A 17,156-nucleotide genomic window follows, 5' to 3' on the forward strand; every position below is an offset into this window, starting at 1 on the left:
AGAAAACAACAGAGGGGAGTAGGACTTCGTCCATTGCCGGTGTGTTTCTGTGTGGGAAAAGATTCTGGAGAAACAGAGCTTTCATGAAGAATGGATGAACAGCACCTTGCAAACTCACATGTAGCCTGTGTAGACTACCATTCTGTTAGCTGAACTCAGTTCAGACTGTCCACACAGTTTCAGGGGACATCTGTCACCTACAATGGCACCAGGCTGCTTTTCCAGCCTCTTCCTGTAGAGGGTTTATCCAGGTTTGGTGAGATTAAAAGAGTTTCCTTTTCTCCCATCCTCCACGTAAAAACTTGGTTTAGATTGACTTGGAGCCTGGAAGCATTGGTACCCTCCCAATTTTGTTCCGGAGGTTCAGACTCAGTCACTGAGAGGCCAGTGGCAGGTTGAGGATGATAGAGGAAGGTGCTGTTTACTGATCCAGGAATCCCACAGCTCACTTCGGATGAAGCTCACACTTGGAGTCAGGGACTGCCTGGCAGAGCATGTCTCCTGTCTGTTGTTTCTGTCAGGAGAGGTCGTCACTGGCACACAAATGCAGCTGTTACTGCTCCATTGTGTGAAATGTCACAAGTTTTCAAAGCTTCTTACCTTCCTACCTCCCATGGACAATGCCATACATTGTCCATGAGATGTACTATTATATAAGGGGCAGTCAAAGAATGAAGAATAGCGGTTCTCCAGTGTTCTAGAGTAAATGAAACAGTTTGTCTGAATTCAGTTACTCCTGTGTAGCTGAAGTCTTCTGGTATCTCACAGACATCACAGGGCACTTCTGAATGCCTGTGCTTTTTCCTACAGTATACATTACAAAGATCTGTTTTAGCCTAGTGAGTCCTGTGGGTAGTCCTTAAGAAATTCTTAGGGTCTTAGTGAACAGCGGTGAATGGAGCCATTGCAAGGGTGTCATGGGCTCTAAGAAGGATTAGAGTGATACCACTCTGCTCTGGCACCACACTCACAAAGTGTGTTCAGTCATGGGGCTCTTCCTTCTGTATTTCCACATAAATTAGATTTTACTTGTCATGTTCATGTAATGCTTAACTGGTTGTACACTATTCAGTGATCCTCCTGAAGCACAATCTCACTCTGATGACTGTACCCGGAAACAAGCAATCAGATCAAATGTACAAACACACAGTTGTTAGTTTCCTCTGTTTTTCTGCCATGAGGCTGACATGAAACTCTATTCTCGATGCATTCCCAGTTTCTCCTTTATTGAGAGAATTCAGCAGAGACAAGCTATACCCCATACAGATGTGATGATACCAGAATTCTGTAAATTTTATTCTATAGAAACAACTGATAAGAAAAAAGGCATGTTGTGAATTCTGTAATTCTGTCCAGTTGTGTAATGTGGTGATAATCATTTTCTTTCATATGTAAATCTAGAGAGAAGTTTAAGACAATTTTTCCTATGTAGGTTAATACTAATATATCTAAGTTTTCAATGTAAACACAGCTAAAGAATTTAAAATGCATCTGATGTCACCTTCGGCTCTCATTCAATAGCATGAACCAGTGGAAACTGAGGCTCATTAGTATGAGTCAGGGTGGCTTCACCTGCTGTAGACAGGAATGGGTGGACCACCCTCTAATCCTTTCTCCCACATGTGGGTAATGCAGATGGAGTAGAGCTGATGTTCCTCAAGGCACATTGTTCCAATGTCACATGACTGAGGGTGAAATTCAACTCAGTGAATTTGGATCAGTGTACCTGGTTTGAATCAATGAGCAAGGGTCCACTAGTGGTCATGTTATGCATTGTCTTTGAGTTAGGAATGTGGTCAAGATTTCATTAAGGACAAGGAAAATAGAAGGTTCTTGTTCTATTCCAATTACAGGGACATGATGGAAAGTGAGCAGAGTGTGCTATTAAATGTGCTTTGCATATCCTCCTCTCCTTTGTACACATTTCCCCAGAACATTTATTCTTTTTTTTTTTTTAAGATTTATTTATTATGTATACAGCATGTGTCCCTGCAGGCCAGAAGAGGGCACCAGATCTCATTACAGATGGTTTCGAGCCACCATGTGGTTGCCGGGAATTGAACTCAGGACCTCTGGAAGAGCAGTCGGTGCTCTTAACCACTGAGCCATCTTTCCAGCTCCAATCTTATCTTTTTTTTTTTTTTTTTTTTTTTTTTTTTTTTTTTTTTTTGCTTTTTCGAGACAGGGTTTCTCTGTGTAGCTTTGCGCCTTTCCTGGAGCTCACTTGGTAGACCAGGCTGACCTCGAACTCACAGAGATCCGCCTGGCTCTGCCTCCCAAGTGCTGGGATTAAAGGCGTGCGCCACCACCGCCCGGCAGAACATTTATTCTTTAAGTCCGTGATACTACCAAACTTTCAGGGTTTGGGATTCAGTTACTAGCTCTGCATTTTACTTCTGCCTGTCTGAATAATTTATTCAGTTGTTGTTAAAAATTCCTGTGAAGATAACCTAAAAGGGAAGTGGTACTTTTTTGAATATAGTCTCAGCTTATAGACTGTAACACGGGGTAATTATATATACAGGCAGGAGTCTGTGGCAGAGTCCCATTATAACCTGTCAGTGACCAGAAGATTTAATGCTCATGCTCAGCTTACCTTTTTATATATCCTTGATCCCTTCCTAAGCCATGATGTCATGCAGAGTTCAGTAGTCTTTCCACCTCACCTAAACTAAACTGCTCTAATCTCACACTTGCTGCCCAGTACTGGGTATCATCCAATTGACTGTTGAGATTCACCATGACAGTGCCCATGAAGTGTTGTGTTCACTTTGTGTCCTTACCTGTGATAGATCCACTGTGTCTGGGGAGGAACAGTATTCTCTCTTGTACTCTAAGGAACCTGTAGGTGATAGTCTAGCAGAGTAAGCCCAATGATAAAGGAAGAACAGAGCCCTTCCATTTCTTCCTTCAGGACTTGTAGCAGTCCATGCATAGTCCTCTGTTCACTGTTAACTCCTGCTTCACGTGGCACCAACAGGGTAGAGTGCTGGGTAAAATGGCTGTTTAGTCTGACACAACTACCACATCTGCAATATACTGGCAAGGAAGGGCCTAGTGTTAATGTGTAGCTCATTCCCAGCCTATGTGCCTCATCCTGGACTGCCATGCAGGATGACTGAGGTGTAGAGGAGGTCAGAGACTTTTCCTTCATCCTTGAACCTCTGACCTTATGAGTGAGCAGGGATCTGATCTCTGACCCCTGCCTTGGCTCTTTTTCATGCATTCTTGATTCTGATTCCAAGATACAGATGGTGCCTTAGGAAGTTCCCATAAGCTAATACCCATGTTCCAAGAGCTAAAGGACATGAGCAATTGGGGATCCACCTTCTTGACACACATCTTGCCACAGGCTGTGATTGTCCATAGTGTTCTGTGTATTCGTGGCTTTCTTTTGGGAATTTCAAGTTGCCCCACAGAGATCCAGGACCAGTCTCCACCCCCATAATCCTCCATCTCTCTCTTCTCTAGCCACTTTCTCCTACTTCTGGAATGCCATGTGGACTCTAGACTCTGTACCTAGTAATACATCAATGTGTGACAATTCCCTTATTCCGGGAATTTTTTCATGGTGTTTCATACTATAAAACATTTCTCTGAAGTGTCCCCAGAATGAGTCTCTATGTGTCGTGTCTTTTATATTCTATAATTTTCTCTTCCTCCTTCTCTAAACTTATCAGTCACAAGAAAAGAGTCCGGAACCCAAAACTTCTAGTGTACTACATTTACAGAATGACATTTGAATCTTACTAGGTCATCTGGCTCATCCCTTCACCTGATGGGCATAGGTAGAAGGCTGGTTGTGTGCAACTGAAGTTCTTGAACATGTAAAGACAGAGAAGTTAACCAGAGTCAGCTTGGAGCAGTCACATAAACAGAGTGACACAAGGCACAATAAGAAAAAAAAAAACTAAGTGATCCATGCAACTACATGAGCCGGGCAGTGGTGGTACACGCCTTTAATCTCAGCACTCGGGAGGCAGAGGCAGGTGGATCTCTGTGAGTTCGAGGCCAGCCTGGTCTACAGAGTGAGTTCCAGGAAAGGCGCAAAGCTACCCAGAGAAACCCTGACTCGAAAAAAAAAAAAAAAACAACTAAGTGAAAACACATACATAGACACACCAAGACACACCCAGGGACACACACACATATACACACAGACACTATACACACAGACAGATATAGACACAGACACACACACACAGACACACACACACACACACACAGAAGAACATTGTCTGAAATCTTAGCAAGTGTGACAACAGTAAAGTCACTGACATGTTATGGTCATTTGGACCAAACACCTGAAGCTGTGACTCCAATTATTAGAATATCTGCTCCCTACAATGACCTTGTCTTGAATTTACCTGCATCTATATACTGATGGCAGCCTCGTGTTCACAGGCCCCCATTTTGCATGGAAAGGATCACCTCTGAGAAATGCCTAGCCTTTGTGCCTTCTCTAAGAGAAGTCTCATGTCTTTGGTCTTCACCTTGCCAAAAATGCACAACTTAGAATCATTATTTAGGAGTTTTGGTAAGTTTAAAGGGCTTGCAGATATATATGTATATGTTTATATATATATACATATATATATCACAAAGCTGAAGTGTTATAAAGACCAGAAAACCATGTTCATAAACACATGTAGATTAGCCATTGTGCATTGTTCTTTCATAAAATATGCACCACATATGATGAATTATTGCAATTTATCTCATTATTCATACTTACCAAGATTGCATCATTTTTACCTTTGAGAGATAATGTAATGGGACATGAACATTCACTTTTAAATAGTTGTTTAAAGTTAAATACATGGTGTACATATGCTCAGAAGGTGATTAGACTGTGCACACATTGGTACCCTGTTTTGTTTTTAATTTTTTAAATTTTTATTTTATAATTTAATTTAATTTTACATATACCCATGGATTACCTTGTTCTCCCCCCCTCCTGCCCTCCCCCTGCCTTTCTCCCAGCCCCCCCCCCCATTCCCATCTCCTCCATGGCAAAGACTCCCCTGAGAATTGAGTTCAACTTGGTAGATTCAGTCCAGGCAGGTCCAGTCACCTCCTCCCAGGATGAGCCAAGTGTCCCTGTATAAGCCCCAGGTTCCAAACTGCCAGCATATGCACTGAGGGCAGGTCCCGGTCCCACTGCCTGGATGCCTCCCAAACAGATCAAGCTAATCAACTGTCTCACTTATCCAGAGGGCCTGATCCAGTTGGGGTCTCCTCAGGTATTGGTTCATAGTTCTTGTGTTTCCCTTCATTTGGCTATTTGTCCCTGTGCTTTTTCCAACCTTGGTCTCAACAATTCTCACCCATACAAACCCTCCTCTTTCTTGCCAATTGAACTCCTGGAGCTCCACCCGGGGCCTGGCCGAGGATCTCTGCATCTGGTTCCCTCAGTCATTGGATGAGGTTTCTAGCATGATAGTTAGGGTGTTTGGCCATTCTATCACCAGAGTAGGTCAGTTCCGGCTGTCTCTCGACCATTGGCAGTAGTCTATTGTGGGGGTATCTTTGTGGATTTCTGTGGGCCTCTCTAGCACTTTGCTTCTTCCTATTCTCATGTGGTCTTCATTTATCATGGTCTTTTATTCCTTGTTCTCTCTCTCTGTTCTTGATCTATCTGGGATCTCCTGTTCCCCTAAGCTCTCTTTCCCTCCACCCTTGCCCTTCATTACCCCCACTCACGTCCAGGTTGTTCATGTAGATCTCGTCCATTTCTCTGTCATTGAGTGATCCCTATGTTTTTCTTGGGGTCCTGTTTTCTAGGTAGCCTCCCTGGAATTGTGAGTAGCAGTCTAGTCATCTTTGTTTTACATCTAGTATCCTCCTATAAGTGAGTACATATCATGTTTTCTTTCTGAGTCTGGGTTACCTCACTCAGCATGATTTAATCTCCAGTGCACATATAAAAAAGTTCAGACAATTCTATGCACACCCGTAACCCCAGCATATTCAGGGCTAGAGAAGGATGATTCTGGGTCCTGATGACTATTAGTCTCAGTTTAGCTTCAATGAAAAACCTTGATTGAAGGAAGGAAGACAAAAGTGAAAGACCAGGATTGTTATAATTTACATTTTTAATTCTTTGAGAATTTAATGTGACTACTGTGTTTACATCATTCTATCCCACCTTCTCCTCAATCCATCTCATCCCATGTCCCCCCTTCAAATATATGAGTTCTTCTCTGATAACTACTATACTTACATAAACAGAGGAGTTCATTTAATGTTGCTCTTATATATACCTATGTGTGCTCTTGTATGTTTAGTGCAGTTAGTTCAGGATTAGATAACTTATGAGGAGACTTACCTCTGGAGAAAATTCATCTCTCTGCAACCTCTCTGTAGCTCCTGGTCTAGGGTGCCATATCAGTAGGGGCTGTCATGATGCAGGTCCTATTTGGGGAACTGTGTTGAGATTTCATGGGCTATATCATCCCTGCCATGTCTAGAAGACACTATCTAGCAGCATATGTCCTGTCCCTCTGGTTCTTATAGTCTTTCCAATCCTCTACCAAAATGTTCCCTGAGCCTTAGGTGTGGGGGTTATCTTATGCATCTACAATTTGGGATCCCACAATTTGTCTTCTGACCTCTACATGCAAACTGAAGCATACCAGTGGTCACTCCAAAGAGAATACCTGTGAAGATTTGTATTTAATCTTCAATCTGATAGATTATTTTATGTTGCTTTAGGTCCCCCACTGTCTGGAAATACAATTCTGTTACTCATATCTCTCCAGGCCTTTTTCTGTTTTAATTTCCCTTCAAGGGAAGACAGTTCAGCAGCTGCCCAACAATCCTGTTCAGTAGGTCTAGTCACATGTACTAAGTCTATGCACTTTTAGTCACATCAAGTAAGGATGATGCATAAGTAGGAAGCAAGACCATGAGCTGACAGTCACTTTCTGTCCCCTTTAGTGCTACCTGAAGAGACAGAAATAAAGGTGGAGAAGGTAAGGGGGCCTTTCTTTTCTCTAAGATAGAAAGGTTATTCTAGTGATCTTATGTTTCAGTGCATATCCCATTGAACAATGAAACTGAGCAGGGCATCATGGGTATTAGAGAGTTAATTTAGGAAGAGGACAAAGTGGAATTGTACCATCTTGGTCCAGACTGAATCAAATCTTCCCGTGTCAAGTGTCACAGTCTGTATGAGGGGGGCTTTTCTTCTGGAGAAAAAAGGCTCCTCTTTAGATAAATGTGTGTAATATTGACTCAGAAGTTAACAGGCATATCATCTATTAAGATGTGTGTTTTTCCTTAAGGGGCCTCTCCTATTTGTTTTCCCATCCTGTCATCTAGATGGAATTTGTGTTGTTCCCCAAAAGTCTCAATATGGTGGGAAGCTTCATGCATCCAATATTTGAATATTTAGGGCATAATACATTTAAAACATGTGCACTCGTGCAAATAATTGGAGGCCCCCTCTTAGAAGGAATTAATCTCCCAGGGCAGGTTGTTAAGTTGGTCTGCCATGCTGGGATGTAGCTTAGGGAGCCCTAAGTGAAGGCCAAACAGAAGAGGTGCTCTGCTCTCACTTTGAGTCAGCATTAGTGTGTGATGTATTAGTTTTTGTCACAAAGTACGTAGCCCTGGTTTTCTGTGACATCATCACATAATGTATGAATACAGTCTTTTTTTTAATGTCTTTTTCCTATCCTGCTTTACACTATGCTGTGTCATAGGGTGAACTAAAGAGCTATGCAAAAAGACTCTGTATGACCTGAACCTCAAAGTGTTTTCTTTCCTTTCAATTACAGGTGGAGAAGAGGAAATTTAATTGTTGTATGTATTACGGAATCTCTCGAACACATTTTAGAATTGTTTAAATGCTGGCTGTCTTTTCTCTGGCACACCAATGTGATATAAGACTCCTATTGGGAGTGAAACTTGGGAATTTAAGCAGGGAAAAGGCAATGCCCTAAGTAACGAGTCTTACCAATGTGTCTACAGTCACTGCTTTCAGTTCTGATGCCTCTAGTTATTTTGGCATTTTGTGTACCAGGCAGGGTCTAAATAGATTTTTTTCCCAATACAGTTATCCCTATGACAGAGTCCACTTTCCAGTGACAAATTTGTCAATTCAAAAAGCAAGATACACATTTTACCTTTAAAAAAAAAGTGTTCAAAGCTCACCGTACAGATGTGTGATAGACTTGGTTTTGTTTTGGTTTTTTTTTGTGAATTTCTCTGGAGAATGATAGCTCAAAGTGTATGGATAGGTCATCAGTCTTTCCAGTGGTAGAGCTCAGGAAGTACTTTTTATTTTGTCAAGGGCTCAGGGATACCTATGTGAGAGGCCCATCTTCCCAGCATCTGCCTGCAATAACCCAGCCCTAGGTAAACAGCAGACAATGATGAGCACCAAGTGGGCAGAAAGCCAGGCAGTACTCTTTAGCTGCCTGCAGACACTCATAAGTATGATAGATGGAAATTTGTAGATGTAACCAACCGTCTTATTAAATAAGAAACACAGAACCAATGTAAAAGAGAAAGCCAAGAGGTCAGAGCTCAGAGCTAAAACCTTACCCTTCCTCCTGTGGTGGTCCTACCTCTCTGAAAGAGACCTACTTCCTGTGTGTTTGTCTTGATATAGTCTTTCTGTTCTGCCTTCTCATTGGTTGTAAACCCAAACACGTGACTGCCTCGTCACTGCCTGTAAGTACAGCCCTCCAGGTCTTAAAGGCGTGTGTCTCCAATGCTGGCTGTATCCCTGAACATACAGAGACTTACCTAGCTCTGCCTACCAAGTGCTGGGATTAAAGGCATGTGCCACCACCGCCACGCTCTTTTTATGGCTCTAATAGCTCAGACCCCAGGCAACTTTATTTATTAACATACAATTAAATCACATTTCAGTACAAATAAAATACCACCATAGAAAGTCCATATGTTTGGTCAGATCAGAGCATTTGACTATAGGAGAGACTGCACTGAAAAATAGGTCGGATGTGTGTGATAACTGGATTTATGGAAGAGATGGCTCATTCCAGTAAGAACTATTGTAAAAGCTTAACAGATTAGACAACATTAACATGAGCCCAAAGAGCCACACAATTTATAGGCAATGTCCACTAAGACCTCCAGTCATCCCTTCATTCTTGAGCTGCACTGGATCATTCTTTTGGCTATCTATACATCTTTAAAGGTGAGCTCGAGTTTGTGTTCCAGTATTACTTCTATTACTGGCAGTCAGTCTCCCTGCTGCCTGCTGTGTCTGAGCACTCAGTGGAATGATATAAGCAGCAGTGAGTTACACAGGCAGAGCATGGCTGGGTATCATCATTCTGAAGATGCTGGCTGTGTTAGAGTAACCTCACAGTCAGATTTGTCAAAGAGGGTCAATGGGCAGGAATGTAAAGACCAGTTCGGTTTAGTGTGCTTCTAGCATGTGCACAACCCTGGATTTGATCCCAATGACTGTATAATATGTGCCCATTGTGGCACACTTCTGTAAACCCAATTCTTCAGAGCTAGAGTGAGGAGAACCATAAATTGAAACTCATCCTTTTATACATAGGGATTTTCAGCCTGATCTTGCATTAGAGGTATTTCTAGAAGTTTAAAATAATGGTTAGGGGATGAGCTTGACTCAATTGCCCCGTAGAGTCTGTGGGTAGAAGAGTGTGTAGAAACTGGACTTTGATGAGTCGAGCAGAGCAGCTGTGGTGCACACTTGGTGCTAATACAGACCCTGCCCTTCTAGCTACATTTATCTGGGTTGTCCATACAGTGGCTGAGGATATTTGTCATCTAGAAAGCCATGTGCATACTTACCACCCAAATGCCAGACTGCTTTCCTTACCTGGTCATGTTGAAGACATCAAGGAAGGCTTGGCCAATTGAAGGGAAGTTTCATTTTTGTCAAACCATCGTGCAATAACATGATGTAGAATGATTTGGACTCTGAGTATTTCTAAGGAATATGCTCGAATCTATAATCTCTCAGTGGGGTTCCCTGGCAGTCACAATTAGTCAGTGGGAGGGATATGACAGGTTGAAGATGCAAGAGAAGAGTCACATATTTGTACTAAGCCAGTGCCCTCCAGTGACTCCAGTTTTGAGTCAGGGATTGGAAGGTAAAGAATATCTCTCTCTCTCAGGCTGCTCCTGTCAGGGGTTTGGTCACAGTGACAGGGGTGTAACTAATGTGGTCCTAACGGTGAAAAGTCGGGAGTGCACACAGTTGTTTACTTCTCAGTCATGTAAGGCTATTAATACCGTATGTTCTCTGTGAGCTACAAGGACCACAGGTGAATAAAGAATGAAAGTCAACAACAGCCACACTTCCCATGCTGGATGCAATGGATCACTCTAAATTCAGTCACTAGCTTCTAGCTGAATTCCTCTGATATTTAACAAACATCATTGGAGTATTTCTGCTGTACATGTGCCTTTCCTTATGATTTACCATTTGTAGTTCTCTTTTAGACTAGAAAGTATCATGAGAAGTCCTTCTGAAACTTCCAGTGTTTGGAGAAAAGCATGGAAGAAAGAGGAATCGTATGAACAACAGTGTATTCATGCGATTGTCAGAAGGAAGGGCTGCCATCTGGCACCAAACCCATACAACACATTCAGTCCTTCTCCTTTTGTATTGCACCAGCCACGTAAATGCAGACAGTACCTATATTGTCTGTATACTGCTTAATCACAAAATGTGATCTTCCACAAGCAACACTCTTGACACTGATGACTAGCTGGAACAGGAAATTAGACCATATTTACAAACACACAGCCATGATTAGTTTTCTGGTTTTCTGCCGTAAACTAACATAACTCTCCCTGTTGTGACTACATTTTCAGTTACTTCATTCTTTAGAAGATTTTGTAGGAAAAAAATTATCATCCCTCAAGTTACGGAGGAACCTCCAGCTACTCCAGTTGCTGTTCCAGGCAGTGGTAGCGCATCTGATGAAATAATACAAACCCAAGAGGAAGGTACTGTACATATTGAGGCTTTGCTTCCATTATATGTAGTAGTCAGTTATCCTCTGTGCCATAGGTAAAACTGAACAGATTTACCAGAACTTTCACTATCTGAAATATATCAGTGTATCTATCTCATCCCTAGAAATACAACCATAGAATTTTAAGAGGTATTTAAAAAATTAAATAAAAATAAAAGTCACTTTGGCTCTCGCTGAATACTATGAACTAGAGGAAAGCTGGGGCACATGTATAAGTTGATGTAGCTTCACCTGATATGGGCAGAAACAGGTGAGTAACCCTATCTGCTACTTAATCTGTGGGAGCCCGTTCTGGGGTTCCTCGTGGCTTTACCCAGCAGGTCCGAATAGAGGATGATCAGGACCACGGGCCTGAGTGCAGGTGTCTGAGATGGTCTGCACTTGGCTGTGCTGGGGGAGGAGGTCTTTTGCTCCACCCCTTGGCGTCTCTATAAAAACCCTGGGCAAGAGACAGTCGGGGCCCGTTGAAATAGGTTCCAGGCCCTCTCGAGGCTATCCTTTATTTTCTATCTGTTTATCTCCGCAAGATTCTCCGCTATAAATCCTTCTATCTAATATTTCCTGCTGATCGCACTCAAGAAAACTCTAGCAAGCTGTGGGGGTGGTGGGTAAACGCCCCACATTAATCCACATGTGGGTGACACAGATGGATTAGATCTGAAGAGTCCCCAAAGTACAAGTGAAATTTGAAATATGTAACAGCCTTCTTGGCCAGGTTCAATGGGAAAGGGTCCCAGTAGTGGCCATGTCACACCCTGTGCTTGGGAGTGCGAGAGAGCAGGAAAGAGATCTGTAAGTACGAGGAAAATGGGAGGTTCCTGTGCTTTTCCTCTTTCGGAAACAAATGATCCATTTTATAATTCCATAAAATATATACAACCTATCAAAGAATCACAACCATGTCCTCTGAAAAAGACAGATGACCTTTACCTCAGCCATCTTTCCAGGCTGTCAAATGTTTACATGGCAAGCCATGGCATCTGGCATAATTCCCTGTTTGGAGCAATCCCAATTATACATTTTTGTTTGACTATTTGTGTGTCTATTTAATCTTATGATCTTCCATTTAGCCTTTTCAAACATCCTCCGTGCTGTCCCTCCTTTGTTCTGTTCTGCCATCCCTTTCCCCACTCAGACCTCCCTCCCTTTACTCCCCCTTTTCCCTTCATGTCACCTGTGCTCCCCCATGACCCCCTTACTATCTTCCTTCCTCCTTACCAATTAATGTTCCCTTTCTAGTCTCCTGAACTCTATAGGTTCTCCAAGTTAGTATCTAAATCTTAAATTTCACACTACAATCAGATGAATATTATGATAATGTCCTTTTAAAGCTACCAACTAGAAACTTTGAGTTTTAGTAGCACATTACTACATATTTCATGTTTTCAAAAATACCTTATGGTTTTTGTTGTTAATCAGACATTGCTATAAAATGGTTTTACTACCTTGAAGTTGATTATTGCTCCTGTGTGTTTTAAATCTTCAGTTTCTTTAGTGACTTTGTGAATGAATTGTTTACAATGATTATTCTCTTCCTCGTGTGTTTCTGGGGGTTTTCTGTAATAGTGAATTAGTGATTGGAGTGAGTTTTAACTGCATACAACCAGCAAGTATCCTGTCTTTGTCATGGGATTCTACTGGTCTGTGGGGGAGAGCTTCAATACACTGGAGGGTACAGAATTCTTAGTTTAACCTTCCTATGTGAACAGAACTTCAGTGTCAATGGGAAAAGAAATAAAGCCTCATGTCTTGATTCTTCAGAACCATGTGTGTGTGTGTGTGTGTGTGTGTGTGTGTGTGTGTGTGTACATTGTCCTCCATTTGTGTGAATCTTAGATTAACCAAAAGAATGTAGGAAGTGTGTAAATTATCTCCATGATACTCGTTTTATTGTGATTTCATTTTATGGAATGTTTGCCCCAGAATATACCTATTACCACAGGAAACCACTGGAAAAATATGGTCTGCCAATGCTTTTAGCAGATGACTTGGGAAAGTGCTTTCTACTCCAAAGAGAAAAATTACATTGCTCTATTAGCCTACTCTAAAAATAGTATCTATTCCAGAGAAAAGCTGTGCTGCTCCAACACAACAGCATTTAAGGTTTTCCTTTCCCTGGGATGTGACTGCCCCTTTATGGTTCATGCACTGAACTAGGGAGTGGAGCATGGTGCCACTAGAGGTTAAAATGCTAATTCAGTGGTTCATTGAATTAGCTTCTGGATTGCTGTGAGCCTTGTTTTGTTTCCAGCATTCTGAGGTACCCAGATGTGCTGCAGAGGGGACACGTTATCATGGTCTTTATTTTCTCGTGTTCACCAATACCACTCCATAAACCATATTCCTTTTGGTACCCTGGAAAGTGTGTACTAGATGGCAACTTAGCATAAATTAAAACTCACATTGTTTCTTAGTTTTAGAAGACCATCCGTCTGGTCTTCAAGTGATTGATAGGAGTAATGGGAAGCTTGTACCCTTGGAAGACTTTTATTGTCTTCTGTTCCCATCAGCACACTGCAAGTGTTCCATTTTCCATTTTTTCCCTGCTTCTCGTTGACTCAGTGCTTTCAATGAGGATGCTCCAGCAGCCCCTCGGTCTAGCCTCGAGAGCATAGCCATACATATAAGCCTGTTGTGTAAGCTAAGCACTGTTCTCTAAGGAAGCCATGGCACACAGCACCAGTGATGAACAGTCACTCTCTCTTCCTAGATACTAAAGATGCCCCTGATATTAAACAGTTATTTTCTAAAGAGGAAGAAATCGACCATTCTACTGAGGTAAGGTGGACTTTCTATGACTGAAATAGAAATGTTGCTGTCTGACTTTCCTATTTTATTTGAGTTTGCCTATTAAAATATGACAGTATGTATATATACTATGCTGTGTTTTCTGGAATAGTAGAATAGTTCCTTGCCGATGGACACCTTATGAGAAAGAGCATTTGTGAATGGCACAGTCAGGGTACAGAATAGATGCTATCACCTGTCCCTCTGGAAAACAATGCTTCTTCTTTAGATTATTTTGTGGTTGGTGACTGAAGGAGGGTTAGAGATACATCATTCTGAAAAATATCATAGGTTTGTCACAGATATATCTTTGCTTTGCCAGCCATTAATGTTGGCAGTGAAATAAAGGCTACACAACTGTCTCACCATGCAGAGGACCTAGTCCAGTCCCATGTAGGCACCACAGCCATTGATCCAACTTTCATGAATTCCCTCTTGTTTGTTTGGTTGTCCCTGCGTGTTTCCACATCATGATCCTGATGCACTTGCTCATAGAATCCTCTTCTCTCTCTTTGACTGGACTCCTGGAGCTCGGTCTAGTGATTGGCTGTGGATCTCTGCATCTGCTTCCATTAGTTGGAGAAAAGTTCTGTGATGACAGGGTATTCACCGGTCTGATCTCTGGGGCAAGCCAGTTCAGTTCAGGCACCCTCTCTACTATTGCTAGTAGTCCAGGCTGGGGTCATCCTTGGGGATGCCTGGGAACTTCCCTAGCACCTGGTTTTTCTCTATCCCCACGATGTCTCTCTCTATCATGGTATCTCTTTCATTGCTTTCCCCCTCCCTGTTCCAGTTCAACCATCCCATTCCCTTATGTTCTCATCCCCTATCCCCTAACCTCCATTGCCCACTCCTCATACCCAGTTTACTCATGGAGATCTCATTTGTTTCCCCTTCCCAGGGCAGTTCATGTGTCCCTCTTTGGGTCTTCCCTGTTAGTTAGCTTCTCTGGGGTTGTGGGTTGTTGCCTGATTACTCTTTGCTTTATATCTAGTATCCACTTATGAGTGTGTACATAACAAGTTACCATCTCTGGTGCATGAGCAGGCTTTGTGGAGCCCACTACCTATGATGGGATACCTCGTGCAGCCTTGAGGCAGGGGGGAAGGACTTGGACTTGCCTCTACTGAATGTGCCTCCACATGGGAGGACTTGCCTTCTTGTGGGAGGAAGTGAGGGGTGGATTGGGAGGGGAGGCTGGGGGCATGGAAGGAGGGAAGAAGAGGATCTTTGATTGGTGTGTAAAATGAATGAAAAAAATCTTAATTAAAAAAAAGAGAAAGACATGTGCCTGTATGCCCCATGACGTTACCCTCAAAATGTCTTTGTTTCTATAATTTCAGGGAGCCTGGGAAGAAGACCAAAGCGGTAAGTATTGTTTAACTCCTTGGTGAGGAAGAATGTAAATGTTAAGATAGGTAGGGTGTCCCTTACTGTCTTCTCTTTGAAAGGCCACCCAACTTGCTGTTTCTGGAGAGAGCAAAACAGTCAACACGACTTTTTAAGGGTGTTCTAGATGCCCTTGACAGCCAGGTTTCTGCATAGATTTCCATGAGGCTGTGTGCATAAAGAATATTAGGGTTTCAGGTGCTTCAATGTCTTGTTTCCCTGCATGGGTAATGGTCTATGGAGGACATAGTTTATGCTCCCATTCATACTTTAAATGAACTTTATACTTTATTAGTTCATCTAGTCTTCATGATATTTGTGCTTGGGGATTGTTATAACCCCTGCTTCAGAACAAAAATGAAGAATCTCTGATCAAAGTCAAAAGCAGAAAGTTAAAACATGAATCCATCTGGGCAATCCATTGCTCTTGCTTCCGTGGTTGAGCCTTAAATTCATTTAAGAAAATTTTGAGAGCATTGTCAGCAGGGCTGAGGGTTTACCATGTGGTTCAGAGATGCTGCCTGTCCATGACAAATTGCCTCCATGTCATGTTAACTGCATATTAAACTAGACCACATCCACAGATGCTTGAAGTCACTTGTGTGAAAAATCCAAAGACTCCCTGCTGTGTCCGGTCATTTCACACAGACCTTTGGAGTTTAAAGCAATCATGTAGGACAAGGCGACTTACTTCTGTAGATTTTGGACTCATGTCTTAGAAGCTGTCCCAAAACAAAACAAACACACACACAAAAAAAAAAAACAACTGAAATATTATAGTACACTTTCTAATAGCACTATGAGCAATAAGATTTTCCAACCCAGCTTGTCAGTAACCAAAGCAGATCAGTTGAGCAGCCTGTGCAGTTCTGAGAAACACCTGTTGGTGACACATAGCAAGTGTTAACAATCACACATACTGTGCTTTGAAACTTTTTGTTTTTTGAAATTAAATTATATCATTTTCCTCTTTCCTCCCTCTGACCATCCCCATGCGTCACCCCCTTTCTTCCTCGAATTTATGACCTCTGGCCTCCTTCCCTCCAACTGTAGATTGTAGTTACATGTGTGTGTGTGTGTGTGTGTGTGTGTGTGTGAGAGAGAGAGAGAGAGAGAGAGAGAGTGCATTTGTGAGTGTGTGTGAGTGTGTGTGTGTGTGTGTGTGTGTGATATATTCCTAAATATATAGATATAATCCACTCTTTCCATACAATGTTATCTGTATTATGAGATTTCAGAGCTGACCAGTTGTTGTTGGAAAACCAACTGGGCTGTTCCCAGGGGAAGAGGATTTTTTTCTCCCACTCTCCACAGTTTTGGTTGCAGCACTAATGTTCTAGATGGAAGGTTCAGGCCAGGCCCCCCACAGTCACCTGATCTCTGCATTTTTATTTGTTGTAGTTTTCTGTTATGATTTCATTCTGTTGCAAAGAGAAATTGTTCTGTTGGATGGTAAAAGCTACACTGACCTGCAAGTATAGGATAAATATTTAGAATACAGTTAGAAATTATGCAGCTTTAGTGTTATTATTTTTATTTTGAGACAGGGACACATTTATCACAGGCTGCCTCTATCTTGCTCTATGGTTGAAGCTGAGGCCTGGTCCTCCTTCCACTACCTCCTGAATGCTGGGATTATAAGGGTTGGGGATTTAGCTCAGTGGTAGAGCACTTGCCTAGCAAGTACAAGGCCCCAGGTTCGGTCCTCAGCTCCAAAAAAAAAAAAAAAAAAAAAAAAGCAATAAGTATATGCCACAAAGTGTGAACCAGCTAGATTTATTTTATATTGTTTAAAGTGGCTTTAATTGAGGAACAAGGAACCTAGGTCTCATATTGATCTGTTTTATTTTTTCTTTTCTGGAACATCCTTCTACACTGGAGGATGGCCCAGCAGCAGCCCAAGCTATCTCCATACACACGTGTGCACATTGAAAATATTCCCTGAGTGTTTTATAATCATTAGTTGCCAACATCCTCACAGTTACTCTG

General features: G+C 42.1%; 1 long non-coding RNA gene and 1 pseudogene across 1 annotated transcript; one reads left to right on the forward strand and one right to left on the reverse strand.

The window, feature by feature from the left end:
* Positions 1–17,156, reverse strand: part of LOC143268218 (bcl-2-related protein A1-like) — a 277,543-nt pseudogene that overhangs the window by 77,210 nt on the left and 183,177 nt on the right.
* On the forward strand, positions 7,780–13,952 carry LOC143268085 (uncharacterized). Its single transcript, XR_013043672.1, has 3 exons — positions 7,780–7,806; positions 10,828–10,962; positions 13,702–13,952. It is a non-coding gene; the product is annotated as an uncharacterized LOC143268085 (long non-coding RNA).

Source organism: Peromyscus maniculatus, chromosome 12 (genome assembly GCF_049852395.1).
Source record: "Peromyscus maniculatus bairdii isolate BWxNUB_F1_BW_parent chromosome 12, HU_Pman_BW_mat_3.1, whole genome shotgun sequence".
NCBI classification, from domain to species: Eukaryota; Metazoa; Chordata; class Mammalia; order Rodentia; family Cricetidae; genus Peromyscus; species Peromyscus maniculatus.